General features: G+C 36.6%; 1 pseudogene; it reads right to left on the bottom strand.

The window, feature by feature from the left end:
- Positions 1–885: 885 nt before the first annotated feature.
- On the bottom strand, positions 886–3256 carry LOC143670947 (cytochrome b-c1 complex subunit 2, mitochondrial-like; annotated as a pseudogene).
- Positions 3257–8970: the final 5714 nt, after the last annotated feature.

Raw genomic sequence — 8970 nt, 5'->3', positions numbered from 1 at the left:
TTCCAATTTCTCCCTATGGGAAGGGGAATCTTTATGCTATGATTGTCCCCCATTGTATATCAGAAGCAGAAAACTTGTTCTCTAAGTTTCATGTGTCCACAAACAGAGAGGAATTGCGCCCCAGGACAGACCGCACCTATAACTTATTTTGATGAGATTTTGTGCTTATGAAGTGATTTAAGGCTTTTGGGATATTGTGATGCAATTAATGTATTTTGCATATGGACAGAACATGTCTTTTGGGGGTTCAGAGCGTGGAATGTGGTGATTTGGAAGTGTATGTACCCCCAAAACTTATGTTCTTAAAGTTAATCCATTCCTGCAGGTGTAAACCTGTTATAAGTAGGACCTTTTAATTAGGTTACTTCAAATAAGGTGTGGCCCAGGGTGGGTCTTAATCCTCTTATTGGAATCCTTTATAAGAAAATGAAATTCACACACAGAGAGAAAGATTCAGAAACAAGAAGCTGAAAGCAATGAAATCTGGAAGATAAGGGAGAGACCAGCAGGTACTCTCTTGTGTCTTGACATGTGACAAAGGAGTCCAGGATTGCCGGCAGCTTGTCTTCACGAAGAAAATATCATCTTGATGATACCTAGATTTGGACATTTTCATGGCACCAAAATTGTAAGCCTGTAAGCTAATAAATTGCCATTGTTTATGCCAACCCATTTTATGGCATCTGCTTTTTTTTTTTTAGAAATTTAAACTGAATATTTTATTTACTTTAAGTCAGATGTGAGTAATTACCCACATTTATACCTTAAGATATCTCACCTTATTGAAATAAAAGAGAAATAATTTTATAGACTTTTGAATTTCAAACATTTGCTGCTCTGGGTTGAGCAAATGTTAGGCTTTCTCCTATAATATGTACTTGAGTATTACAACTTGTCAACAAAATGTGTATGCCTTAAACTTCCACTTGCTGCCATTGACTTCTTGTCAGAAACAAACTTCTTTGCTGCATTTATAATATCAGCAGCAGCCACTGCATCAATCTGCTGAAGGACTGTGGTTGGTGGTATATATGAATCAGCAATAGACCCTGGGGCCCAACATCATCCAGGAAACCCTCAGAAGACTCTACGAACATTAGGTACCCAGCTTTTAGTTTGTTCTAGGCAACTTCGACAGCTATATTGGAAAAGTTTCCCTGAGCAATTGTTTTTACTTGGTTATAGGCAGCCTTGATAACAGAAACTGCAGCTTGTGAAACAGTAAAAATCCCAAAGAGTCCAGAACCCAAGTAACTGGCATTAAAAGTGGAAATGTTAAGGGTGGGTATGGTGGCTCAGCAGGCAGAGTTCTCGCCTGCCATGCCAGAGACCTGGTTCGATTCCCGGTGCCTGCCCATGCAAAAAAAAAAAAACAAAAACAAAACTTCCAGGGCTGAAAGTCTCCCTGGCGACATGGGAGAGGACTCCCAGGGGTGAATCCAGACCTAGCATTGTGGGATCAACAATTATTTCCTGACCAAATGGTGGAAAAGAAGTGCAATTAATAAAGTATCAGTGGCAGAGAGAGTTCAAATTGAGTCGAGAGGCTACTCTAGAGGTTGCTTTTACACCAGCTTCAGGTAGACCTTGCTATCTATCATAACCTACCAACCCCCAACCAGGACCATTCCAGACAATCCTAAAGAACACCTAGGGCAATTTATAAGATTCCACAAGGGTTCCAGGCACTAGAGTAACTTGCCAGAAACCTACAAATTCCAGATGGGTCCCTGGTCCAGATAAGTCCCGAAACCTAGCCCAGCCTCTCCAGAACATCAGATAGTTCCATCTCCCTACCCCATAAGACCCTTCCAATACCAAAAATTTAGAATTGTCATGCTCAAACAACCCCAATGAGAGGTACGGAAAAATCAAAGGTAATGGTGGAATTACGCATAGAAGATAGTACTTAACAAACGAATATGAATGCTGAATCATTAAATTGATATCTCTTTTAGGCTCCAGTATTTTAAAGTAGCTAGAAGTAAAAACCTAAAATTGTGAAATTGTAACCCATGTCAAAGTCAGAAATATGTTCTACAACAAAATGTGGTGCTGTGCTTGGAAATTTATAGCTTTTTTGTATATATGTTATTGTTCACAAAAAAAGAAGGAAAAAAAGTCGATTGTGACGATAAAAAAGTATTTAAGCCCACTAGCCTCCTATATTCTAGAGCAGCTAGAAGGAAAAATATGAGAGGATTGTATGGTAACCCATGACAAACTCTGGGATCTATCATGTAACCACTTTTTGAAGAGTGCTTTGAAAACTATTGCTTTTTTTTCTTTGCTTTGTATATATGTTGTACTATACAATAAAAAAATGTTTAAAAAAAGTTTTAAAAAAAAGTGGAAATGTCAAATGGCTGGTGAATTCCCTTGGCAATACCCTGGTATAGAGAGCTGGCAGAGTTGCTGTCCCTCTTGATATGTGGTCAGCACCGAGGACATCCTGGAGAACACTAAATACTTTTGCACTTCCTGTGGCAGAACTTTCTGCTACAAGAACAGCATGGACTGTCTCCATTCTGTTCTCAAATTTCACTTCCACGTATCTGGCCTTTGCAGCAGCTAAACCAAGCCCACCCCTCATGTTAAGAAACTGTTCAGCAACTTGCTTTAGAACAGCATGAGGCACACCAAGTCCAATCAAAGCCATTTTTGCATTTGTAAAACAGTTCAGAACATAGTAATGCAACTCTTCTGGTGTCTTCTAATCCAAAAATCAGGACAACATAAGGAATTAGCCAAGGCATTCTGGTAAGCTTCAGCATGTAAATTTTCAATGATAGGAGTTTGTAGATTCCTAAAAGCCACAGTTTTGTCAATCTTCAGCTGAGGCTGAGATTTCACATGATGAAATTCTGGTGCTGTGGTGAGCTCCATGAGTCTCAATATCATCCCACCAGGATTCTACAGTGTAAGCGAGGTTTTCCCTGGTTACAGTCACACTTAATTTACCACAGAGTGTTTCAATTCAACAAGTACTCTTGAAAGACGAAGCTCCTTTTGTAGTCAAACTGGATGCAAGACACAAGATGTAGCAAATGAAAAGTTCCCAAAGAATTGGGAACCAATTCTTAATGTAGGACTCTAGTTTTCCAGAGAAGCAATTACTAAGCCATTCGGTAATTTGGTAAACTCAAGTCCTGAGGATGTGAAGGTGCTCTGGAGTGTCAGCTGTGGTTTTAACTTTGGGAGCAACTCTGAGGGAATAAAACTTTGAGAAGGAGCCAGCTCTGGTTAGCGGCTTCATGGCTCAAGATGGCTCTGAACCATAGTCAAGCCAGCTCAAAGGAAAGCAAGATGGTGACAGAGCACAGCATCTGCTTTGAGCAGCTTAGTAAACTCAAATATGTTCCTGGATAAATACTAGCTGAGGGAATTTGCCATCACTAAATCAGTCCCACAAGAGATAGTAAAAAGAGTTTGTCAGGAAGAAATAAAAATTTCCAGTAAGGGTAACATTATGGGTAAATATAAATGCTAGTACAATTGTATTTTTGGTTTGTCACTCCACTTTTTACTTCCTACAGGATCTAAAAGAAGGATACATAAAATGTTATGATAAATCAGTGGTTTGGGACTCATAATGTATAAACATGCATTTCAAAAATAATAACTACATAAGGAGGAGATGGAGGGGTATGGGAACATAGTGTGTATATGCTATTTAAGTGAAGTTGGTATTAAAGAAAATGAGATTGCTATAGATTAGGATGTTACATTTTAGCCCCATGGTAACTAAAAAGAAAATATCAGAGAATATACAAATATACAGAAATAGAAAGTAGAGTACAGATTGATGGGGTAGGAGCAGGGGCAGGCACAGGAGCAATGGAACATTAACACATAATGGGTGTTGGGCTTCAGTTTGGGGAGATGGTAAAATTTTAGTAATGAAAGGTGGTGAGGGTATCACAACATTGTGAATATAATTAATCCCAATGAATTGTATCCTCGGGAGTAGTGAGATGGGAAAGTTTATGTTCAATATAAGTTCCCACAATTAAAAAAAAAAAAGAGCAGCTAAAGAGACAATGTCAAATAAATGCAATACATGATTCTGGATGGGATGTAATAAGGGAGAAGAAAAGATTCAAAAGGATATTATTTGGACATATGTAAAAATGGTACTATAGACTATAGGCTTTATGTCAACACTAAATTTCTTGAACTTCATAATTACATTTAAAGTAGTTACATAGGTGAATATCCTTATTCTTAGGAAATGTGTATGGCAGTATTAAGTGTTCAAGGAGCATGATGTATGTAACCTACACTTAAGTGTTCAGAAAATGAATTGATAAATATGCAGATAAAAAGAGAGATAGATGGATAGATTTAAAGAATGATACAGCAAATGTAGCAAAATGTTAAAATTATTGGATGTGAGTATCTGGGAGGATAAGGGTAGGTTGGAGATTTTGGTATCAGGATAATATTATTTTTGTAACTGTCCTGTAAGTTTAAAAGTAATTCAGAGTGAAACATCAAATAAATAGAAAAAACAATTTTTAAAAAACCTCAAGGTAATATAGTTCTGCAACCTGTCCAGAAGCTTTAGAAGAAACTTTGGTCAGCAGCTAGATGGAATGCAGTACATACTAAGGGAGAAGAAAATTTCAGGTCATGTGTTACGGGTATGAATTTTAGAAACAAATATAGGTTTAATACAATATTTAATATATTAAATTTCATTTCTATAATGCTGGACTTAGCTCTTGGGTCTCCTCTTTCCTCTGAAGACAGAAACTTAACCTTTCCAATCCAAGGTAAAGCCTGGCATTTCCTTTTTTAAAAAAAAATTATCTTTTAAGTAAATACTTAGACAAATCAGGATACTCCATCTTCCCATTCTTCTTTCCTTCTTCATTCTGGGATGGGGAGGGGACTTACAGTGTGTCCAGACATCTGTGAAAGAACATATCTGCTTCTCCTCTTTGATTGGTCTCAGTTTTATGGCATCCACTGCCCACGTAACTCATCCTGTCTGTTCTTTGTTCATGATGCTGTGTTCACTGCTTAAGAATCCAAGTCCCTTCTCTAATCTTGATTTCCCAGTTTCCTTCAGATTGTTTTGTATCATCTCTGACTGGGAAACCTCTCCAAGCCTTCAGGCCTTCTCTTAGGCACCATCTTGAAGTCACAGGAGCCAGGACAACATTTCAAGCACTCTTGAAACTACTTAGGATGCACAAAGGTTCAAGAGAACAGTACTCTCACACTAACAATGAATAAAAGCTGGGTAATTTATTAATTTTTTTTAAAAGGTAGTATTTCTTGAGCCCACCAGAAAGCTGAAGTGGCAGGAAAAGCAAGTAAAACTAATTCTAAAGAGTGACCAACCTCTCCAGGGAAAGATGAAACACATGACCTGTTCCATTTTGGCAGAACACGGGGAAAAGAAGGCTGTTGCACAAATGGTTAAGAAGAGATCAGTTAAAATTTTACTGAATTCTTAAAGGCCAAGTGTGGGTTTGCATATCAGTTTGGAATAAACAGGATCCACAGATTTATGGAGAGCTCACCCTCAATTCCACAGACCTTCATCAGGTGTCAGTAAAAAGACTGAGGGAAACGTAGGATACTGGAGAGAACTTCCCTAGATCAGCTGCATGATTCCCTAGAGCTTTCTTTTTCTTCTTATTTATTTTTTATTTTTTTATGATGAAGCAAAAGCTTAAGCCACTTGGCAAAGGACAGGAAATCCTCTTGCCCATCCCAAGTCCCAAATAGTACTTTGTTGTTTCACTGGCTGCAGTAGAAGCAAAACCTTCGATCCCTGAGCGAGGGGCAGGATCCATCTCAGGCTCAGATCCTCTAAAGATACCAAGCACTGGTCCACATCACCTAGGAGAGGGTAAGAAAACCCTCTCCCCCACAAAATCAACCACAAAAACGAGGCAGCGTTCGGCTGCTATAGGGAAGAAGGGCAAAAAAAACCTGAGAAAGCCCTACCCTTGAGGCTGAGGTATATCTTTATGGCCCTTGCCAAAGAGGAAGCTGGACCAGGACAAAAGAAAACTCTTCCAAGCCCCACCATAAGCCTAGTGCTGAGTGACAAGCAATTGCAATCCAGCAAGAGCACGGATAGAGTCCACCTTGGTGGCACAGGTATGTAAGGACTGGTGAATACAGTACGTCTCAATTTATTTAAGACTTCTTTGATTTCTTTCATCTGTATTTTGTAAGTTTTAGCATACCGATCCTGTACATGTTTTGTTAACGTGTATTCTTATTTTATTTAGAGTACTTGTGAATGGCATTATGTTTTTAATTTCTACTTGTGCAGGTTCATTGTTAGTATATAGAAATGCAATTGATTTTTGAGTGTTGCTTTTGTATTCTGTAACCTTGCTGAAGACACTTATTAGTTTTGGAAGCATTTTATTTGTTGATTCTTTGGGATTGTCTATGCATATACTCTGTGACTAGGAATAGTTTTATTTATTTCTTTCTGAACTGTTTATCTTTTCTTTGGTTTTCTCGCCTTTTTGCAGCAGCTAGAACTCCTAGTACTATGTTGAATGAGAGCGATAAGGGTGCATATCCTTGCCTCATTCCCAATCTTAGGGGAAAGCATTCAGGTTTCTGTAGATGCTCTTTATCAAGTTGAGGAAATTCCCTCTATTCCTATTTTTCTGAGAGTTTTTATCATGAATGGGTGTTGAATTTTATCAAATGCTTGTCTGCATATGGCCATATGAGTTTTCTTCTTTCACCAGTTGATGTGGCATACTACATTGATTGATTTTCAAAAATTGAATCTGTCTTACATCTATGGATTAAACCCCACTTGGTAATGGTATATAGTTCTTTTTATATATTGCTGGTATTCTATTGCTAATATTTTGTAAAGAATTTTTGCATCTATATTCATAAGGGTTATCAATCTATAGCTTATTTTTCTGGTACTACCTTTGTCTAGGTTTTCAATCACTAGCTTCATAAAACAAATTGGGAAGTGTTCCTTTCTCCTGTTTTCTGGAAGAGGTTGCTTAAAATTGGTGGCAGCTAATTTTTGAATGTTTGGTAGAATTCTGCAATAAAAACTGTCTGAGCCTGGAGATTTCTTTGGGGACAGTTTTAAAATTTGGAATTCAATTTTCTTAAGAGACATAGGGCTATTCAAATTATTTATTTCATATTGGATGATTTGTGGTAGTTTGTGCTTCTTTGAGGAATAGTCCATTTTGTCTAGTTGTCAAATTTATATGTGGGGAGTTTTTCACGATATTCCTTTATTACCCTGATGCTGTCGTCAAGGTCTGAAGTGATATCTCCTGTTTTATTGCTGATATTGGCAATGTATGTCTTCTCACTTTTTTCTTTCACAGTCTTGCTAGAGGTTTTTTTAATTTCATTGATCATTTTAAAGACAGCTCTTTATATATCAGTGATTTTTCTCGATTGATTTTCTATTTTCAATTTTATTGATTTTTGCTCTTTATTATTTTTTTTCTTCTACTTGCTTTGGGTTTATTTTGCACTTCTTTTTCTAGATTTTTGGAGTGGAAGCTTAGATGATTAATATGAGACTTTTCCCGTTGGCTACTTACTCACTTATTGTTTAAAATTCCTTCTCAGCACTGCTTTATCTATATCTTACAAAATTTTGATATGCTACTCTATATTTTTGTGTGTGCTGTGTAGTGGCGGTCACATTTCATTCTTTTTCCATGAGAGTATCCCATTATTGCAGCACCATCTGTTGATTTTTTTTTTTTTTTTTTGGTGGGGAGGCAAGTGCATGGACCAGGAATCGAACCCAGGTCTCCCACATGGCAGGCAAGAATTCTACCACTGAACTACCCTTACACCCCCTTGCTGCTCTATTTTTATTTCATTTAAGGTCAATGTACTTTTTTTTAATTTCCCATGAGACTTCCTTTTGACCCATGGATTATTTAGAAATGTGTTGTTTGGGTTTCAAGTGTTTGGAGATTTTTCTATCTTTCTGTTATTGATTTCTAATTTGATTCTATTATGGTTGGAGAACATACTCTGTATGATTTCAATTCTTTTAAATGTGTTGAGGTTTATTTTGTGGCTGAAGATACAGTCTATTTTGCTGTATGTTCCATGGACACTTTGAAAGAATGCACATTCTGCTTTTATTGGGTGGAGCATTATATAAAGGTTGACTGAATCCTGTAGGTTGATGGAATTGTTGAATTCTTCCATATCCTTGCTAATTTTCTGTCCATTTCTATTAATTATTTTAATTATTTTGAGTAAGGTGTTGAAGTCCCCAACTATAATAGTGGATCTGGCTATTTCTCCAATCAGTTTTATCAGTTTTTCCTTCCCATATTTTGTAGCGCTATTGTTTCCTATGTCTCTTGGTGGATAGACCCTCTTATTATTGTATACCTCTCCTCTCTTTTTCTTTGCTCTGAAATCTACTTTATCTGATAGTTAATATGGCCACTCCTGATTTGCCTTGTTAACTGTTTGCATGATATCTTTTTCCTATACTTTTACTTTCAACTTTCCTATATCATTCCATTTGAAGTTGTTTCTTGTAGCTAGCATATAGTTGTGTCATGTTTTTAAAACTCACATTTAAAATCTCTGTTTTTAAATTGATGTATAGACCATTTAAATTTAATGTAATTATTGTTATGTTTGGGCTTAACTATGCCATTTTATTTTATTTTTCAGTTTATCCTCTTTAATTTTTTTTCCTCTGTTTTCTATTTCTGGCCTTCCTGTGGGTTACTTGAACATTTTTTTTTAAGAATTCTATTTTGATTTCCCTATAGTATTTTTGATGTATCTCTTTGTATACATTTTTAATGATTTATTTAAGAATTTCATTACCATGTATAACTTTATCACAGTCTACTGATATCATTATTTAACCAGCATGAGTGTAGTGTGGAAAACTTACCTCCATTTATGACCTTTTATCTTCCCCATTTGTGACATAATTGTCTTAAATATTTCCTCTACACACATTTAGAA

The sequence above is a fragment of the Tamandua tetradactyla genome, chromosome X, assembly GCF_023851605.1.
Source record: "Tamandua tetradactyla isolate mTamTet1 chromosome X, mTamTet1.pri, whole genome shotgun sequence".
Classification (NCBI taxonomy): domain Eukaryota; kingdom Metazoa; phylum Chordata; class Mammalia; order Pilosa; family Myrmecophagidae; genus Tamandua; species Tamandua tetradactyla.
This window is presented reverse-complemented; position numbering and strand designations above follow the sequence as displayed.